General features: G+C 35.9%; 1 protein-coding gene across 5 annotated transcripts in view; it reads right to left on the bottom strand.

Annotated features, from left to right (window-relative positions):
• The window catches only part of LOC150100748 (pre-mRNA splicing factor CWF19L2), a 277,753-nt gene that overhangs the window by 140,496 nt on the left and 117,957 nt on the right, over positions 1-19,300 (bottom strand). The gene's annotated exons all lie outside the window — the stretch shown is intronic.

Raw genomic sequence — 19,300 nt, 5'->3', positions numbered from 1 at the left:
TGGATTATGCTAGTTTAGAGCTTCAACTAATTTTTCTCTCTTATCCGGGTGATTTCCCCATCACAAACTTTGCTAATTCTATTGTCTATTTCATATTTAATTTGCCATCTCACTAAAAATTGTGCCTAAATAGCTGTAATGTTTTACTTTTACTTGTTCTTTAGATTTTCCATTCAGAATGCAGTTTTCTAAGTTCCTGTCTATTTTCATAGATTTTTTTTCTTTTCTTTTTGCTGATTTTAATACCATATTTGTTACAGCAGTTATTCAGCATAACTAAAGAATCCAGAAAACTTATACGGAATTTATTTAAGAGTATAACATCAGAGGTATAATGTAAAGAGCTGAGATTAACACCACCACCACTTTTGATATTAGGTTTAATGACACTTTTCTTCATAATGTGGTCCATATACATGATGAATAACAGTGTAGATAGTTTACACCCTTGTCTCATACCTGATTATATATTAAACCATCTTCCTGTACCGCCTTCCATTCCAAATGCTGACTTGCACATTAAATACATCATGCATATTGCTCATAACGATGTCCCATCTATGCCATATAAATTTAGTGTTTTAAACAGCTTTTCACTTGCAATCATATGCCTTTTCCAGCTCTACAAAACTTAAGTATGGATCCTTCTTATATTATCATGATTTCTCAACCATCTTTCTTAAAAGGAAAATATGATCCTGATAATTCCCATTGAGTCTGAACCCACTTATACTTCTCCAAGTTTTTCTTCAAAAATTTTCTTAGCTTCTTCTCAAGTATGCTTGCATACATCTACCTGGAGCACTCAGTAAGGAAATTCCTTAATTCTCACATTCAGTTTTACTTTCCTTTTTCTACTCTTATCATATGGAATTTGACCTTCTCATTATGCCTTCTGAATTATGCAGTCAGTGTAAAAAATTTTATACCTCTGTACTTAAGCATGTCTGGTCAAATATCACCTACCCCAGCTGCCTTCCCACATTTGAGGTTTTTGATAACTTTTTCTACCTCAAGTATTCATATGAATTGCAGAATGCATTCCTCATGAATACTTTCTACCTCTGTCCTGTCACTTCTTGTTTCATTTAAGTCTTTCAAAATAAGTACTCCAAACATCTAAGATATCTTTATATTGTTTTCATACTATCTTTATCATCTCATATTGCTTTTATAGCACTGTTTCCTCCATTCCTTCAAAGCAAATTATTACTTTATAATTTAAAATTTTTGTTCTAGTGTTAACCATTTATGTTTGTTAGGTTCACAAGCTTTGTTGCATTTCCCCTTTCCACTCTTAATTGGGTATAAAAGGATATAAAAATAAAAAAAATATAAAATTTTGGAGAGTGACCACGACTTTGCTGCACCAAAGCTAAAATAATACTAAAGCATGCATCATTATAGCTGTTAATGCGATGCCACATCATCAGAGTACCATACTCCTGTTTAAAAAATTTTTAAGTGTGAAAAATTATAAACTGTGCTATAGTCAAACTTGTGCTGTTCAAACTCACAATATGAAAGGTATTGTTGTAAGCCAATGGTGTATATTATCACAATACTCCTGAGAGACAGTTGTGGTAAGTTTTTTTTGCTAGAAATAAAAATAAATTATACTTGACAAAAAATAATATTATTATTTTCCCTTAAGTATGGGAAAATAAAAGTTTTTATGTGAAATATCTTCACAACTTGGCTACATGTAAGCAGGCTGTCAGTTACTTACCCCATGACTAAATAAGAACAAAGACAATATAATTTTTTATAACATATAATTAACTTTCCTTCCCTTAATATGATGATATATTTTGATGGAAATATAACTTTTGTGCCACTGAGTGACCTCACTAATGCTTACAATTTTGGTCTCACTACATCTAGCAATGTTAAGAAATCCTCATCTGCATTCCTGACACTTCTGGCATCAGTGTATATGAATGCATGATGACAACCAGGTTCATGTGTATTCAGGTAATAACTCTTGAAATATGATCAGTTCTAACAGGAAGTTGGAGCTGAAACCATATTCCCTTCCCTGTTTTCACAGTTTACACTTTTCTTTCCTGACAAAATTAGTCCTACATTTCCTGGGCATCATCTTGAGTAAACTATCATTCTCTTCTCTGTCTAATCTTTAAAGATAACTGTAGCATAACTATAAGCAACGAATTATACAACCACAGTAATTAACTTTAACGAAAGTACAGATATTTCTTACTGAAAATAACAGTACATCATCAGTGAGTAGAAACAAGCAAATCAAAGAACAGGAATACAACTGATTGTTGTATGTACAAGGTACATGCAACAATCGGTTTACAAATTAAACACGGTTGCCATGAGCTAGAAATTAATATTAATAAATTATATTAAGACTATTTTTGATGTTTACATAAAATGAGAATCTCCCAAACTTTTTTGGGGGGGGGGGGGGAGGAAAGAGACAATCGCACCAAATCATTGTTGTTTATCATTCTCTGTCTCACTCTGTCATTACACTCAGAATTTCTATTTTAATGCATCCATGCTTTCCTGCAGCCACCAAATATATTTAAGTTTCCTCTGACTATTCACATTCACTCCTTCATGGGACAACAATTTCTCCAAGTCTGACACCAAACCATTCAGTGTAATCCTCCTTTCAAGTACACATCCTTTAACCATCAGTTGCTCCATACATCAACATAGTACATACTATTTCTCTTCCAAATATTTTTACAAAATCATTCCAAATTGCAGTTCTCCTCCTCAGTTTGCTCTTGTCATATTATAGCAAAAGCCTCACAAACTTTTCTGCCACACTCAAGAACTCTTTCCCATACAATATTTATCTCCTTTCAAATCATTCATTCTGGGCAATTACACTATCTGATCAAAAGTATCCGAACACCTACTCGAAATTGTAATCAGACTTTCCCTATGACACACTTTCCAATAATGGACATTAATACAGGGTGGGTCCACCCTTTTCTTTCAGCCTTAACTCTGCCGGGGAGACTTTCTACCAGGTGTCGGAACGTCTCTGGATGAACGGCAGCTCATTCTTCCTAAAGAGCTGTAGCCAGAGCAGTTCGTGATGTGGGTCATTGGAGTCTGGAGCAAAGTCAGCATTCTAATTCATCCCAAAGCCATTCTATGGGATTCGAGTCAGGGCTCTGGGTCAGTCAGTCCATTTCTGGAACGTTATTGTCCACAAACCATTCTCTCACAGACCTTGCTCTATGGTGGGTAGCACTGTCATGCTGATACAGACAATAGTCATCACCGAATTGATCCTCTATTGTAGACAGTATGCAATGGGTCAGAAAGTCCTTGTATCCTTTCGCATTTAGATTTCTGTGTAATGTTATGAAAGGGCCAAGTCCACTCTATGAAAAACACACCCACTTTAATACTACCTCCTCCAAATTTCACTGTTGGCACTACACACGCATTTAGATTTCTGTGTAGTGTTACGAAAGGGCCAAGTCCATTCTATGAAAAACACCCCCACACTTTAATACTACCTCCTCCAAATTTCACTGTTGGCACTACACATGCTTGCAGGAATCATTCTCCAGGCATTTGCCACACCCCGGCCCTCCCATCGGACTGCCACATGATAAAGCATGATTCATCACTCCAAATCATGTTTCCAGTTGTCCAGTGGCGCTGCTCTTTACACCACTGCAGGCAGCACTTATCATTCACAGGAGAAATGTTTGGTTTATGGCAGCTGCTCGACCATGGAATCCCATTCCTCTTAACTCTTGACGCACAGTCACAGTGCTGGCTGAACAGTTAGTAGCACTGCAGAACTCTCGAGTGATTGTTTCACTTGATGCCTAGTGATTTCTATGAACCACCACCTTCAATGCTCGATGGTCCCTGTCTGTCATTAAACGCGACCTACCCGACTGGTTTTGTTGTGCCTTCACGTTTCTGGTGACATGATTGTGAAGGCACAATCATGTCACCAGCTGTTGACTTGGGCAACATGAGGAGGGTTAAAATGTCTCTGACAGATTTCTTACTAGTGTGGCAACCAATAACTCCACGTTCAAAGTCACTGAGCTCCCTTGACCTAGCCATTCTGCTCATACTTCTTATCACTGAAAAACACACAGCTCTGTGCCTCCTGTACCGGTAAAGTGAGGTCATAGTGACATCTAGATGTTAGTTTATGAATTAAGGAGGGAAGTGTCTGAATAATTTTAATCAGGTCGTGCATATCATCCACCTGTTCTGCTTGCTGATATATTGCTTTGGTCAGGCGACAAATTTTTGCTCCTGCAAAACATACTTCCTTTGCTTGCTCACCCAATGTCCCTAATAAAGGAATAAACATATACGAACTATTTATGTTTTTTTCATCTGTTGATTCGCTTATTAGGGACTTGTTTGTTGCATACCTTTCTGCTTGAAAACGACATGGATTTCTTCTGAAGTGCCTTTTAAGTGTCTCCAATTCCAATGTGGTATTGTGAAGCACTTGTTGATACCACAAATTTCAGCATTGTGCTGGAAATTTTAGGATATTAGCAAGCACTAATATTTCCCATGCCATCTCATTTGAAATTTCACTCACAACATTTCATGCTTTTCTAGCTGCATAATCAACACACATTTCTGACACATTCTTTGCATCAACAGCTTCTTTCCAGAAACTACTTTAACTTGTCACACATACATTCCACTCATACTGCTATATCACCTGAAATTTTTCATCTCAAATTCGATCTAAGGACTCAGAATTTCTGCTGTTATACTACATACATCTATCAATATAAATAAATAAATAGCAACAACAAAAACACTTCACTATATATACAATTAATTTGTAATTAAAAATAATCACTCATAAAGGCTAAATATTAGCAACACATGTAAAAAAAGTTATTTTTACAGCAGTCAGTGACTATGAATATGATTTGTAACAAACAATGCCAATAGTATCCTCAATTATTATACAATCCTCTAAATGTTACTAAACTAAAACCAACTAAAACTAAATCTAAATTAATTAAATTGAATATAAATTAGAAGGCAATATCACTGTTTTAAAATAAAATAAGCTTATCTTTCCTGAGCACTTTTAATACTATTTACTTCTAGCCATCTAGCATCTATTATGCTGTCCAAGAGGATACATTAAGAAATTGATGATCTCTTTCTCACAAATTTACTCCAACCACTATATATGTTAAATTTGGCAACCATCCCTTCCACTTTAAGTCTACAATAATGCAAACAGCAAATGTGTAACATCCAGGCAGAATTCAACTGCTAACCCATTTCATTCCATTTACCTCTATTTTTTTGGAATAGCCTTCTTCAAAAGTATTATTCCAGGATTTACAACCTACAGCTGTTCAAAAAGAATATTAATAAATTTCTTCTCTTAATATTAGCCTACCCAAAATGTTGTATAAATAACTTAATATGGTAGTCTTAATCAGAAACTTAGATAAAAATTTGATAAAGAGGACAGCACTCGATTGTAACATCCCTGTTAGGAGAAACAATCACTGTTTGCAAAAATGCAAAATGAAGAACTCAAAACTATATGAAATAAAGCAGGGAAGAAATACTAGACAATAATCTTCTTAGCTGGAGGTTAAGGCTAAAAGCTTAGATTGCTCTCAATGCTACTGAGAAAAAAAAAGACCACTTCTTCAGAAGTTACACTAAAGAGCCTCAAGCAGTAGTGCATAATACATCATCAATGTCCTGTTTTGTTTTCAATTTTTTTATTTGAAATATTTAAAATTTAAAATTTAATATTTATATTTAATATTTAAAATTTAAAATACTGAAATTGAAAACATTGTTTTCAATGTTTTCAATTTCAGTATTTCCATATAGAAATACTGATATTTCTTTCACAGTCTGATACAATATTTATGTCAAAATAATTTCCTAATTTATAATAATCAAATTGCATTTTTATTATTGCAAACTTATAAATTATTTGATGCAGTTATTTAAGAAAGAAAGAAATATTTTAATTTACAAAAATGGTGTGTTGCATAAGCATACAGCTTTTTTTTGGGGGGGGGGAAGACGTGGAGAACCCACCTACTCATCCTATTGATGTTTGAAATAATTTATTTTCAAAACTGTTCACAAGAATTAATAACAATGTAAATCACTTGGAGAGTATACTCATACATTTTAGTGCAAAATTGTAGTAAAAGTACAGCTATTTTGTCATCTATCTAAACTAGCAGTAAATGTTTTTTCCAAATATGCAGTCATTTCTTCTTTGTACTAACAGACAATGCCAGATGATGATGTTTCAGAATGAAGTGTGATTTATAACGTACTTTCTTTGTGTATTTTTTGAAACGAAAGTGCATGTGATTATTTTCTTGCTATTTTTGTCGATTGAACACCGGAAATAATGAGAATGACTAACTGTAGCGGATTTACCAGGAAATTCCAAGTCAACATTTTGGTTATTTAAAAGTATATACATCTGTACACATACACACATATATATATTCTACCCACCGCAAGGTAAAGGCCTCTCCCGTTGCAGGAGGTTTTGGGTCTACTACTCCCATGGTGACCCAGTCGATATTGGGAGAAGACAATCACAAACATCCTTGCCTACGCAGGATTCGACCCTGTTGCCTCTTGGCTGGAGAGCAGATACGCTAACTGCTCAGCCAACCAGGCCTGGAAGATGTGTTACAGAAAATATTGTGTAAATATTTTTGCAGTAATTTCTGCCTTGCATTAAAAAATTGTTTTAAAATGTTTTGGAAAAAGAATGCTATCAAGCAAAATTCATTGTAATAAATAAAGTTTGAACATTAGTTTTTGTTTTACCGTGCAATACTGCGACATATGGAAATATGCATGTCACGCTATTATGCTTACAGATTTAGATATACTGCTGCTTGAGAACAATGCATTACATTCTTATTTCAAGGCTACTTTTAAAATATCACAAAATTGTATTCAGTAGTATTTCAAATAAACTCGCAGTTGAAAAACGAAACAAATCGTTATTATTATTGCTATTTGTAGGGTGCTCATTTCAATAATAATAATGCTATTTCTTTACCGTTGTAAAATAAACTTTCGTGGGTGTAAGCAACATAAATATATATGTGATGAATTATCTGAGACATGTCCTATTGGGAATTGATTAAAATTTTATTTGTTTTGAAGTATCCTAACCTTCCCTCCCTCCTGCTGCCAGAACCGCTCATAGTAACTGAATTATAAATATCTATTTTCTTCTAATTTCGTATTTCATACTTTTCAAGCATGTACACTTTACATTTGATATGATTAAAAATTTTCATATTATTACTCCTGTTAAATTGTGAATGAAGATACTTTGTATGTTTAAATACTTCATTCACATTTACATAATCCACCATGTCATAAGCAAGACTTGTAAATTAAAATTCATATAATTACTTTGAGTTTATTTATTACTGTTTAATTATATAATTTTGAGATATGTATTAGTAATGAAAGAACTCTGTGTTAAAATGTCATTCAATTTATTTTATTTATTCCTGTATTAATATTATAAGAAACTGTGCAAATATATTATAAGAATAATTATATATCATATTTAAATGTATATTATATGAATTGTAAAATATCCTTTTATTTTGTTTCTGTACGTAAGAGTGATTTTACGTAATTCATCTGATTGAATTTGATTGGCTGCTGAAGGAGAAATGGAGTTCGTTTTAGTCAGCGCGTGTTTAGAACGTGAATGGCTGTGATATGGAGTGAAGAGAGTAGATGTAAGCTGAACTGGTTAGAACCAGATTTTAGCAGAAAGAATGAATGTATTTAATTGGAAAACGAAAGTAAAGAGGAGAAGAAGCGTTCAGGACAGCAAGAAGGAAGTAACGGGTGGCAGTAAGGGGATTTGGAAATGCGTAAATCGATTAAGAAAGGACTGGGACTTAATAGGCAATTCGGAATATTTCTACGGAATTCTAAAATTACGACGAATTCCAATTGTTCTGAGGAAGAATAGTGCAAAGCTGAATTTAATGCATAGAAGAAAATAAGGAATAAGTAGACATCATCATCTGTGGTAAATTTGTTTTTTTTTAAGTGTTTCTTTAGGAAATAGTCAGATTGGGGCAGGTCTAGTGAACTGGGTGGGTGAGGCAGATATGGAAAACCTAAGTTGTGTATTGTCTACTGGGTTTCATGAGCAGCGTGTGAGCAGGTATGTTGCCCTGTAAAAGCACCATGCCTCTGCTCAGTTTGCCATGCTGTTTTTCATCCAGTACTTCTCTCACTTCCTTCAGAGCTGTTGAATAAACTGTTGCTATAACAGTTTCACCTTTATTTGAGGTACTCGGTAAGGATTGCACCCTCCATATCCCAAAAGACAATGGCAAGAACTTTCCCTGCTGACACTTTTGGGTTCAGAACTTCTTTGGCCATGGGGGACCTTTGTGTCTTCACTCCATCGACTGTTATCTGGTCTCTGGGTCATAGTGATAAAGCCATGTTTCATCAACAGTCACAATACAAGCGAAAAAATCTGCACCCGATTTCTCAAAATGACACCAAATCCCTTGAGATGACAGCATATGTTCACTTTAACTGCTTTAATTTTTATAGTATCATGATCATCAAATTCCTGCCGTGTACCCTCAAAGGAAGTACAGGATATGATAGTACTACATGCAAAAATTACATCATTACTAACTTCCTATCTACAATTTTCCTCCAAATCAGTCTGTTACTTGTCAAGACTCCAACATTATCAGATCTTATATTTCTATCGTCTAAGGCACTTCGTATCGTATCAATCCACCTATTTCTTGGTCTTCCTATGGGTCGTTTTCCTGCCAACCTGGCAGAGAACAGTTGTTTCGCTAATCTTTCCTCGCCCATTCTGTTTAAGTGAGTGACCATACCACCGAGATTAGCTCTGCTAACACATTCCTGGATACTGACAATGTCAAGTTCTTTCCTAATATCTTACATTTGTCTCTGTATTCTCTAAGAGCAAAAGCCGACTTATTTGCCAGGAACTTTTGATATGATTTCTTCTTTTCCTTCAATGCATCTTTAACTTCCTGTGTCCACCTTGCAGACAACCTCACCAGATGCCTCTCTGGCAGAATCAATCAATGTTTTCTTCAGAGTTTGCCACTGAATCTCCAAGGTTTGATTCCTGTTCTCAAACTCTTTCATTTTTTTTCCAATAATCTTTGTGTATTTTAGTCTACTGTTCACGTCTAAGAGCTGTTCAACTTTTATTCGCTTTAAAACTTTCTTACATGTTATTCTTTTCAATATGAAATTCAATTTTATCCTGCTCAAGACTAAATAGTGATCACTTCCAATTTCAAATCCTCTGTACACTCTGGTGTCCTGCACCAGGGAGAAAACATCATATCAACAATAACATAGTCAATGAGACTTTTCTTATTCCTAGCCTCTTCTCTCCATGTGAATTTGTGCACATTTTTATGTTGGAATACTGTGTTAGTAATAACCAGTCCATGTCCTGAGCAGAAATCCAACAGATATTTGCCATTATTATTAGCTTTGCTCTTTTCTCCAAATTTTCCCAAAATATTTTTGTATGTCTCACAATCATTTCCTACTCTGCTATTTAGATCCCCAACAAGGACCAACTTTTCCTTTTTCATTGTGTCAGTTGCTTTTTCTAAAGCCTCAAAAAATTCCTCCACTTCTACCTTAGTAGAACCTTCTGTGGAAACACAGGCACAAATAAGTCTCATGGTCCAGTTCCCCATTCTCATATTTGCCCACATTACTCTACTTGAGACTGACTGCCACTCAAGAAGATTATGTTTCAGACATCACACACACACATATAAATGTAGGTAGAGCTGAAGCGCAGACTCCAATTTAAACCTAACTACAGTTTTTGATAGGTCTGTTGTTAGTGTGCAATGTTTCTGTCAGTCTTTTTTGTATTATTATTAGCTTTGCTCTTTTCTCCAAATTTTCCCAAAATATTTTTGTATGTCTCACAATCATTTCCTACTCTGCTATTTAGATCCCCAACAAGGACCAACTTTTCCTTTTTCATTGTGTCAGTTGCTTTTTCTAAAGCCTCAAAAAATTCCTCCACTTCTAGCTTAGTAGAACCTTCTGTGGGACCACAGGCACAAATAAGTCTCATTGTCCAGTTCCCCATTCTCATATTTGCTCACATTACTCTACTTGAGACTGACTGTCATTCAAGAAGATTAGCCTCGTATTTTGTGTTGAATACTATGGCTACTCCTTTTCCTTGATTGTCATTGCCTGAATATAACATTTTGTATTTATTGCTCAGAAAGATCTCACCAGTTTTGGTCTTTTTTTGTTTCAGTCACCCCTATTATGTCGATCTGGTACTTATCTAATTCCTCAGCTAGCTCCATTTCTTTGCTATTCAGGCTTCTTACATTGATAGTACCGATCTTTAACTCTGGTGATGTTGAGTTGGGGTTTGTTTTCAGATTTGTTCCAGTAGCTGACTTTTCGCTGTTTGCCCTGGTTCACTGGCAAAAACAACAGGGGGGCCTTGTTTAACTGGGCGATGCCCCAGCTGGCATGAAATTTTGTCATGTTGTACCATCATTTGTATATTGGTTTAAGCCAATATGAATACATTTCCTTTCTTTTAGGCTTGCATGGTGATCCGAATGCATTTTTGGAAATTATGGAGACAACTACCATGTTTGAATAAAAACTTCAGTTTACTATTACTAAAATTTTACAATTCGACATTTTGACCTTTATGTCAAGGTCATTTTCTGGAGCGTACAAATATACACAAGAAACAAGCTATACTACAATCATACTGGTTCGTTAAAGACACTGACTAACCGCTACCACAATTGTTGGCCTGACCTCTGGTGGAAAAAAAAATATACATCAATGCTAGAGTCCTATTATTTGTGTTGTCTACTATATACATATATTAACATCATTCCAGCCAGTTGGAGTGGAATGGTTTCTAATACTAGCGGATTGGCTAGAGTCCTGACTTATGTTGAATCTTTCATATTAGGTTGGCTGAATGTGTGCCATTCAGATCCTTGGAATTTTCATACCATCTTTATTGTTGATATTTGGGTGGTTTATCACGATTTTGCAGGATTCTTTAAATTTTCTTTCGTACCATGTTTTTGTACGGTGTAAGGAGCAGGTGCTTTTCCAGTTGATTTGGTGTAAGGTGTTAAGTGCATGGTCTGAGAGGCCTGCTTCACGATAATGATTATATTTAATGTGTCTAATGTGTTCTTTCTTGCGTATAGGGATTGTCCGTCCTGTTTCAGGAACCCCATAGAATGAAGATCCAAACAGTCCGCCGAAACCTAGCTACAACACAAAATCAAGTTTCTAAATTACAATCAGAACTATCGAACTATGTTAACCCAGACATTCTACGAACACTTGAAAGAATTACTGACAATTCGGCCAAGCATACCCTGGAAAAGAACAAAGAAAAACTCAAGAAAAAATTCCACAGGTTGAAACAACGGCAAAATATGGCGGCCAATCAGAGGACTTCCTCCCCGAGAAACAACAATGAACAACAAACAAGGGAGACAAGGAGCGACCAACCACCAACAAGCAAGAACCATGTGATTAACTTATCAAGCCACACCCTGAACAACGGCGAACTCACGCTGCTGAATAAAGGACTGAAATACGCAATAGCGCCTAAAAAGGTAAACAAATTAGATTTTATCTACCACATTGAAAGAGGCATCCGATCCCTACCTAACAACATAGTAGACAAAATACGACTAGAAACCAGTAATGCCCTAAATACCCAGAAAACCATACAGAACAACCTGACTAAAACAGAATTAGCAGCAATTAAATCATTAAAAGCCAAACAAAACATAATAATAACGAAAGCTGATAAAGGCAGTGCCACTGTTGTCCTTGACATGTCAACATACATACTGCAAATGAACCAACTAGTAGCCGATAACAACACACATAAAATGGTAAATTATAACCCAACAAAGAGGATAAAGGACAAAACAGAAAAACTGCTAAAGTCCGTCACTTCTTGGCCACCAGACACAGTTAAAAAACTCAAACCCCACTACGCCCCCCCCCCCCCCCCGAATATATGGGGTTCCGAAAATACACAAACAAAATGTCGACCAATAGTGGAAGGAATAGACAGTCCCAATTACCACCTAGCCAAGAAATTAGCGGCAACACTCAAGGAGTTGGTAGGACATTCCCCCTCCTACATAAAAAACACACAACACTTTATAAACATAATCAAAAACATAACACTCGACAAAGACGACTTATTAGTCAGTTTTGACGTTTCTGCCCTTTTCACTAATGTCCCCATCAATGACACAATTCTCCTACTACAGAACAAATTTCCACCCGACATTACAGCCCTCTTTACCCACGTACTAAAGTCCGGTTACTTCGTGTGGCAAAACAAATTCTACCTACAAAAGGAAGGTACAGCCATGGGCTCACCATTATCCCCCCCAATCGCGAACTTCTACATGGAAACCTTTGAGCAAAGGGCTCTTGATTCCGCCACGCTTCGACCGACAATCTGGTTCAGATATGTTGACGACGTGTTCGCGATATGGCCGCACGGGTGACAAACGCTAAACACATTCCTCAGCCACCTAAACAAACAACACGAACGCATACAATTTACCATCAAAATCGAAAACCAAAATTCGCTCCCGTTCCTAGACACACTAGTTACACGTCTTCCTTCAGGCAGTCTATCCTTCACAGTCTACCGAAAACCAACACACACGGGCCAATACATACATGCGAATTCATACCACCACCCAGCACAAAATATGGAGTCATAAACACCCTTAAAAACAGAGCCACAACTATTTGCTCTAACCAGCAAGCCCTGAAACAAGAACTAAAAATCATTAGTGACACATTCATAAACAATGGCTATAACAAAAATACTGTCAATAAAATACTCTATAAAACCACAACAAAAACGAATCTAGATTACAGTAAAGCCATAGCCATCCCATACATTTAAAGGGTTATCGGAAAAAATCAACAGAATCCTACAACATTATAACCTCAATGCCACCTTTAAACCACCCACTAAACTTAAAACCATATTCAGCTCATCTAAAGATCCTCTCCTCCCATTAGCACATCCTGGAGTCTATTGCATCCGCTGCACCTGTAACTTACCGTACATTGGTGAAACAGGACAGACAATCCCTATACGCAAGAAAGAACACATTAGACACATTAAATATAACCATTATGGTGAAGCAGGCCTCTCAGACCATGCACTTAACACCTTACACCAAATCAACTGGAAAAGCACCTGCTCCTTACACCGTACAAAAACATGGTACGAAAGAAAATTTAAAGAATCCTGCGAAATCGTGATAAACCACCCAAATATCAACAATAAAGATGGTATGAAAATTCCAAGGATCTGAATGGCACACATTCAGCCAACCTAATATGAAAGATTCAACATAAGTCAGGACTCTAGCCAATCCGCTAGTATTAGAAACCATTCCACTCCAACTGGCTGGAATGATGTTAATATATGTATATAGCAGACAACACAAATAATAGGACTCCAGTGTTGATGTATAATTTTTTTTTTTTTTTTTTTTCACCAGAGGCCAGGCCAACAATTGTGGTAGCGGTTAGTCAGTGTCTTTAACGAACCAGTATGATTGTAGTATAGCTTGTTTCTTGTGTATATTTGTACGCGCCAGAAGATGACCTTGACATAAAGGTCGAAACGTCGAATTGTAAAATTTTAGTAATAGTAAACTAAAGTTTTTATTCAAACACGGTAGTTGTCTCCATAATTTCCAAAAATCCAATATGGATACAATTTGTTCGGCTGAATCCCAGATTGCCAGACCATCCTTGTTCGTTCACTATCCATGTAGATATCCAACAGGGTACACCAAGAGAGGGTGAGGATTGGACATTAGGTCAGAAGCCCTGGTCGGTTCTCTGCATTCCTTTAAAGGTGGAGGTCTCCTCTCAGTTATACAGCTTTGACCCTTAAGCACCCCCTATAAAATTATGTATCCTAAATATATATATGGTTTAACACTCCTGGAACAAGAAAAAAAAAAGATTCTGAATACAGTAAAGTTTAAATGCAATCTAACTTTCATATAACAATCAGTGAATTGGTGCAATTCACTGATTGTTATATATCCGCTATCCAAACAACAGGCTGCAGGTTTGAATCATGGGCATCGATGTATGTGATCATCTTTATGTGGTAAAAAAATTTCAACACCCTCATGTAAGACACCACTCCACTTACTAGAGGTCTGAAGTGGCTTGAAAAAATTGCATGTATGGTCTAAAAATTAATAAAAAAAAAGTAAGGGGACAAACTCTTGGCCTACCCACAGTACTAATATAGTATAGGTTTACAGCCTTTCTTGAAGTGTGATATTTAAAAAAAAAAAAAAAAAAAAACTTTTGGAAGTATTTCTAATAAAAAAATTGTCTGGTGGCATTAGTGACTGAAATATATTAAATATAATTGCCATTATATGATGGTATTTATTTCATCATCATCAAATTCCTGCCATGTACCCTCAAGGGGTGTACAGGATATGATAGTACTACATGAAAAAAATTACATCATTATTAATTTCCTATCTACAATTTTCCTCCAAATCAGTCTGTTACTTGTCAAGACTCCAACCTTATCAGATCTTATATTTCTATCATCTAAGGCACTTTGTACCGTATCAATCCACCTATATCTTGGTCTTCCTCTGGGTCGTTTTGCTGCAAACCTGGCAGAGAACACTTGTTTTGCTAATCTTTCCTCACCCATCCTGTTTAAGTGACCATACCACCTGAGATTAGCTCTGCTAATGCATTCCTGGATGCTGACAATGTCAAGTTCTTTCCTAATATCCTCGTTTTTAATATGATATTGCCATTGATGCCATCTGTTCACGCCTATAATCTTTCTCAGGACTCTCATATCTGTGGTCTCTAGTCTTTGGTCAAGTGTTTTACTTCTGACCCAGCTCTAAGATCCATAAGTTAAAACTGGTTTGAACACTGTCTTGTATACAGCTAATTTAGTGTTCCGACTAATTTCTCTCTTATTCCATATGAATTTATTCAATTGACTTCCCACCATACCAGCTTTGCTGATTCTGTTGTCTATTTCTATATTTAATTTACCATCTTCAGTAAAAATTGTGCCTAAATAGCTGAAATGTTTTACTTGTTCCACAGGTTCTCCATTCACAACACAGTTGACATTTTCAATGATTCTGCCTATTTTCATTGTCTTTGTCTTTTTATTTCTGACCTTCATACCATATCTATTACAACAGCTATTCAATTTAGTCAGAGAATCTTGCAGACTTGTAGCAGATTCATTTAGAAGTATAACATCATCCGCATAAAGCAAAGAGCTGACATTAACATCTCCAATTTTGATATCATGTTTAATACCACTTTCCTTCATAATGTGATCCATATAGATAATGAATAACAGAGGGGATAATGTACATCCTTGTCTCACACCAGATTTAACATTAAACCATCTTCCTGTACTTCCTTCAATTCTAACCGCTGACTTACAACTCAAATAAAGACTACGTATTGATTGATATAATGCCCCATTGACACATATAACTGCAGCGTATTGAATAGCTTCTCTCTTGGCACCTTGTCATATGCCTTTTCCAGATCGACAAAACTTAAATACAGATCTTTGTTATATTCCCATGCTTTCTCGACTATTTGTCGTAAAGTGAAGATCTGATAGCCTCTATTTGGCCTGAATCCAGCTTGTTCTTCACCAAGCTTTTCTTCCACAATTCTTCTCAACTGTTTCTCAAGTATACTTGCATAGATCTTGCCAGGAACACTCAGTAGGGAAATACCTCTGTAATTCTCACATGCAGTTTTATTTCCCTTTTTATATATGGGTACTATGAGAGCTCTACTCCAATCATCGGGAATTTGTCCCTCTGTCCAGGCTTTCTGAACTATGCAGTGCAGCCACCGTAAGACTCTTATACCACCATACTTCAGCATTTCTGGTCGAATATCATCTACTCCTGCTGCCTTTCCACATTTCAAGCCTTTGATGGCTTTTTCTACTTCAAGTATGGATATGTATTCCTGACTGCATGCCTGGTCAGTATTTTTTACCACTGTGCTGTCATCACTGCTTGTTTCATTTAGCAGTTTTTCAAAGTAATTACTCCATACTTCAAGGATATCTTTTTCTCCCATTTTCATGTCACCTTTATCATCTCTAATTCCTTTTACAGCACTCTTTCCTCCATTCTTAAGCTTCTTCAACAACCTCCAGAATATTTTGCCACCTTCTTGATATTTATTTTCTATATTCTTGCCAAAGTCCTCCCATGACTTTTGTTTAGCTAGTTTTACACAGTGTTTAGCATTCTTGCATTTGTCTCTATATTCCCTAAGAGCACAAGCTGACTTATTTGACAGGAACTTTTGGTATGCTTTCTTCTTTTCCTTCACTGCCTCTTTAACTTCCTGTGTCCACCAGGGAGTTCTGATTTTTTTATCCTTGCAGACAACCTCACCACATGCTTCTCTGGCAGAATCAATCAATGTTTTCTTCAGAGTTTGCCACTGAATCTCCAAGGTTTGATTCCTGTTCTCAAACTCTTTCATTTTTTCTTCAATAATCTTTGTGTATTTTAGTCTACAGTTCACATCTGAGAGCTGCTCAACTTTTATTCGCTTTAAAACTTTCTTGCACGTTATTCTTTTCAATGTGAAATTCAATTTTATCCTGCTCAAGACTAAATAGTGATCACTTCCAATTTCAAATCCTCTGTACACTCTGGTATCCTGCACCAGGGAGAAAACATCACTATCAACAATAACATAGTCAGTTAGACTTTTCATATTCCTAGCCTCTTCTCTCCATGTGAATTTGTGCACATTTTTATGTTGGAACATGGTGTTAGTAATAACCAGTCCATATCCTGAGCAGAAATCCAACAGATATTTGCCATTATTATTAGCTTTGCTCTTTTCTCCAAATTTTCCCAAAATATTTTTGTATGTCTCACAATCATTTCCTACTCTGCTATTTAGATCCCTAACAAGGACCAACTTTTCATTTTTTTTTGTGTCAGTTGCTTTTTCTAAAGCCTCAAAAAATTCCTCCACTTCTACCTTAGTAGAATCTTCTGTGGGACCATAGGCACAAATAAGTCTCATTGTCCAGTTCCCCATTCTCATGTTTGCCCACATTACTCTACTTGAGACTGACTGCCATTCAAGAAGATTAGTTTCGTATTTTGTGTTGAATACTATATCTACTCCTTCTTTTCCTTGATTGTCATTGCCTGAATATAACATTTTGTATTTATTGCTCAGAAACATCTCACCAGTTTTGGTCTTTTTTGTTTCAGTCACTCCTATTATGTCGATCTGGTACTTATCTAATTCCTCAGCTAGCTCCATTTCTTTGCCATTCAGGCTTCTTACGTTGATAGTACCGATCTTTAACTCTGGTGATGTTGAGTTGGGGTTTATTTTCAGATTTGTTCCAGTAGCTGAGTTTTTGCTGTTCGCCCTGGTTCCCTGGCGAAAACAACAGGGGCCTTGTTTAACCGGTCGATGCCCCAGCCGGCATGAAATTTTGTCATGTTGTACCATCATTCTATATTTTGGTTTAACCAATAAGAATACAATTTGGTCGGCTAAATCCCAAATTGCCAGCCCATCCTCGTCCGTTCAGTATCCAAGTAGATATCCAACAGGGTGCACCACAAGAAGGTGAGGATGGGACATTAGGTCAGAAGCCCTTGTCGGTTCTCCGCATTCCTTTAAAGGCCATGTGGAGGTCTCCTCTCAGTTATACAGCTTTGACCCTTAAGCACCCCTGGTATTTATTTTAAGTGGCCATTTTATTTCTGATGAAATGGTTTCACACAAAATAAAAAAAGCTTCATATTAAAGAGATGATATTAAAAAACTGAATTCATTCACTTCACTTGTATACACCAGCTAATCAGACATGAATAATACCTAAAAAAGTGACTGATATCTCACTTCATATCTCTTACCTCTACAATACAGCTTATTCTAAATTTCAGATCTATACCTTATAATTTTTAAAGATGAACTGTATGTGCAACATCAAAGAATGGTTAATAAATAGTTATTCCATCCCTTCAGTCCACAAGAACTTGCCTGCACACACACTGAGAAATTCCGTTTCTCCCCCTCCCCCCTTCCCATCTCCCTCGCTCTCTTTCTCTCTCTCTGATACACTTATTTAAATGTTGGTTATATATATATAATTAAATATATATAACCAACAATTAAATACTTTTAATTAAAGATAACATTTAAAAAAAGAACAACTAATATTTTAATTCATATTGCATGTATACTAAATTAGGAATTTTCATGAATAAATAACAAATGCAAACAAAACAAAAGTGAACATTGAATAAGAAAACTGAGTATTTTCAAGCAAGTATTCAAACATTTTTAACTATGCCTTCTTGCTGTTTTTAAGGCAGAGGATAACAGCCATCTAGATATTTTGCATATGCAAAATATTTTCAGCTGATTCCAAGAATAGCTTTTCACTTTTGAAGCAGTCTTTTTAGGAGAACAGTTTCTCTATTTTCTCTATCTTACTGCATATAGGATGTCTACTATACTAGTACATGGTTTGCAAGTCCACTTTGTCTACACTTATACATAATAATATAAGTTTGGTGATGTTCTTGCCTTTTATCTGTGGATCAACCAGACTGTCAACTATCCATAATAAGGGGGCTATCATTATCAGTACTCTTAGTACTGATAATGAGTGCATTTGGAGAATGGATAAGGAAAGCTAGTTTAAACATTCCTTCATAAGTAGAGGGACTGGAACAGAGTTTACTGACATTGTATACTGCACAATGCTACTCAGATAATGAATGCCATTATCTTTTGGAGAGCAGATAAAAGAAGCTAGTTTAAATATTAGATTTTTAAGTAGTTTTTAACTTATAGCACTTTGCTTTATATAACTACTTAAAAATCCAATATCTAAACAGCTTTTCTATCTACTCTCCAAAAGATGAAGTCTACCCATCATTAGTACCAGGAGTGTACAAGACACATTGCCAATGTTACTTAAGGAAAGTCTGGTATATTAATATTATTACATGGCCCTCCAACAAGGAATCAATGCTGAAGGGCACTCTACTTTAACCACTACACACCAACACATCTCACTGAGCCCCCTACTACTTAATTCCCCAACATGCACGAAACTGCTACCACCATCAACATCATATAAATTATGAAGATAAGTCGAGTTGAT

The sequence above is a fragment of the Typopeltis vanoorti genome, chromosome 12 (genome assembly GCF_054136105.1).
Source record: "Typopeltis vanoorti isolate ZY-2024b chromosome 12, IOZ_Tvanoo_1.0, whole genome shotgun sequence".
Taxonomy (NCBI): Eukaryota; Metazoa; Arthropoda; class Arachnida; order Uropygi; family Thelyphonidae; genus Typopeltis; species Typopeltis vanoorti.
Note: the sequence above shows the minus strand (reverse complement) of the source record. Positions and strands in the feature narration are given on the sequence as shown.